The sequence below is a fragment of the Ahaetulla prasina genome, chromosome 2 (genome assembly GCF_028640845.1).
Source record: "Ahaetulla prasina isolate Xishuangbanna chromosome 2, ASM2864084v1, whole genome shotgun sequence".
Classification (NCBI taxonomy): Eukaryota; Metazoa; Chordata; class Lepidosauria; order Squamata; family Colubridae; genus Ahaetulla; species Ahaetulla prasina.
Window position 1 is genome coordinate 197,140,435 of NC_080540.1, and position 2,832 is coordinate 197,143,266.

Sequence of the window (2,832 nt, forward strand, 5' to 3'; positions counted from 1 at the left end):
ATTATTAGTGCGGGCTGACATAACTGGGAGGAGGGGTGATTAATGATTGAATGTTATCAGCGCGCGCTTTCCTAACCGACACTGCATTCCTGAGTTGACTGACATCCAGAGACCTGTGGAAGAAGATTACCACGAGGGGCCGTGAAGGAGTTGGCATTGGACCAGACCAGCCTGACCTCCTGGAGGAGGAGGGACAATTGGGGGGATATGATATGTTTGCCATATTTTGTCTCAGTTCCAGCTTTGCTTGGCTGCTAACCAGACTGTAAAAGTAAAAGTACTTGTTTCCATACCAAATGGAGTCAAGGTGAATTCTTTCCTATTTGCCGTCGGGGGTAGCCTGACAGAAAACGATCGATTTGTTGGTCTTCATCGAGAAAGACTTTTACTAAGTATGATCAAAAATTTGCCTAAATGACTGATGGACTGTGAGCATTTAAAAACTGGGAACCAACGGCAAGACACCACAAACGTACTACAGTTTCTACAGTTTTTGGGTGCCAGAGTACTGAGATGTTGAGAAAATAGTCGAGCCATGGGCAGCAGGTGAAGAACAACTGCGCACATTTAGTGACATTTTCAACTACAAAATGGACATCAATGACTACAGAGATTTTGTGGAGAATGTCTTGAAAGATTCGAAGAGGTGTGCAATTCCTGACAGTATCAAAAAAGCAAAAGATATTGTCAGAACAATTGCAGTGAGTTCTGCAGAAGCAGAAAGGGGTTTTTCTAAAATGAACCTGATATGTTCAGAGAGCAGAAGTCGCCTAGCCGTTTCCAATCTAACCAGCCTCATGACCATCAGCGTTACTGGACTACCTCTTCCAAAATGGGACCCTATTTCTGCATTGAAAAAATGGTTCAGAGAACACCATCGCTCAGCCAATGATCCGTGCATCAGGTGTAAGAAAAGTGGAAGCGAGGAGAGTGCCACTGAAATAGCTATTTGGAAACATCTCATAGCTAAAGACGACTAACAGTTTTATGTAAGTATTTAAGTACCTCTTTTACTTTTTTACTGTTTTGTGTACTTCTGTTATTCTTATTTACGTATTAAATGGCTAAATTTGTCTATCATGGTATATCTCCTTGCAGGTCGTTATTATCCTTGGTGCAAGAAGCGTCGTTGAAGACAACACTTTTATTGCTCTTCTGTAAGTATTTGTGTACCTCTTACAGTTTTGTGTACCTCGCTTATTATTTAAGTATTGATTGCATGAAATAATTGGTATATCTTATTTTTGTAGCTTCAAAGAAGTGATGTCGACTTGGCCACGCCCACCAGTCACATGGCCACCAACCCAGGCCCACCTGGTCACCAAACCACGCCCACCAATTAAGCCACGCCACAGAACCGGCAGCGAAAATTTTGAGATTTCACCCCTGCTCCAGGTGCTTGCAGAGAGAGTCTATCCGGAATCACAGTGTGGCTTTCGAGCCAACAGGTCCACTACTGACATGCTATTTTCCCTTAGACAATTGTAGGAGAAATGCAGGGAACAAAGACAGCCACTTTTTGTAGCCTTCATAGTTTTTGGCATCACCTGGCAGGACAAAGTTCCAAATAGCGCAGCCTTGGAACGTGCTGGAATTTCTAGCATGTATACACTATTGAAACAGCGGGATCTACGCTGGCTTGGGCATGTTGCGAGAATGGCTGATGGTCGGATTCCGAAAGATCTCTTGTATGGAGAATTAGTGCAGGAAAAAGGCCTCAGAGGGAGACCACAGCTGCGATATAAGGATATCTGCAAGAGGGACCTAAAGGCCCTGGGAATGGACATTAACAACTGAAAACCTTGACCTCCGATCGTTCAGCTTGGAGGCTAAAGACGCAGCATGGCCTTCTCCAATTCGAAGAGACATTTGTTGAGCAGGCTGAGGCAAAGAGGCAGTCCCGGAACCAGCAAAATCTGGGGGCTGGGCAGGGGACAGAATGTATCTGCCCTCAGTGTGGAAGGGATTGCCACTCTCGAATTGGCCTTTTTAGCCACACTAGATGCTGTTTCCAGAGCACGATACCATAGTCTTTTGAGACTGAAGGATGCCAATCGTAATAGCTAAAAAATAAAAGCAACAGTTAAATAAAGTTGTTCATTATTCACAATTATTTCCCTTTAGCTATCAGTATAATATTCAGTGGATAAAATGATAAAGAATTGTACAACATGTATACAATAAATTTAGAAAAACACTTTATAGACACTCCTGCAGGCAGAGCCGTAGTAAGAATTGCCCTCCCCCAAGATCTAACAAAGATAGGATTAGCCCTCTACCAATCTAGCAACAGAAGTCACCACATGGCACCTGGGGAGATTGCATCACCCAGCAGGATCAACCAAACCAACCACACGGACAGACTACAGAATTGCCCTTGCATGGCCCCATGGGAGTCTGACAATCAATCAGAATTCAAAGCCCAACAGAGGGCATAAAACCAAGGCACTCTCAGCATCTTGGCTCTTTTTCTGCTCAGGAACTCAAGCCATGTGATCCTGTTTGCGACGGAAGCCGGAAGAGCTGCTGGCCGCCACATGCATGCGCACCAGCTAGCCGCTCTCTTCCGGGTTCCGGTGCTCTGGCGTGTGCATGTGAGTACAAGTGCGCTCCAGTTTCGGCACTCGGTACCGAAAAGCTTAACCGTCACCAAAAGCCAACATGGGTTTGTCAAAAACAGATCATGCCAGACTAATCTTATTGCATTCTTTGACAAAGTGACAAAATTAGTGGACCAGAGGAATGCTGTCGATATAATTTAGTTGGACTTCAGTAAAGCATTTGATAAAGTAGACCATAACCTACTTTTAAATAAATGAAATACTTTTGTTG

The 2,832-nt window shown here is 44.1% G+C and overlaps 1 long non-coding RNA gene across 1 annotated transcript; it reads left to right on the forward strand.

Annotated features, from left to right (window-relative positions):
* Positions 1–414: 414 nt before the first annotated feature.
* Positions 415–1,947, forward strand: LOC131193404 (uncharacterized). The gene is made up of 3 exons (XR_009153914.1): positions 415–989; positions 1,099–1,157; positions 1,251–1,947. It is a non-coding gene; the product is annotated as an uncharacterized LOC131193404 (long non-coding RNA).
* Positions 1,948–2,832: the final 885 nt, after the last annotated feature.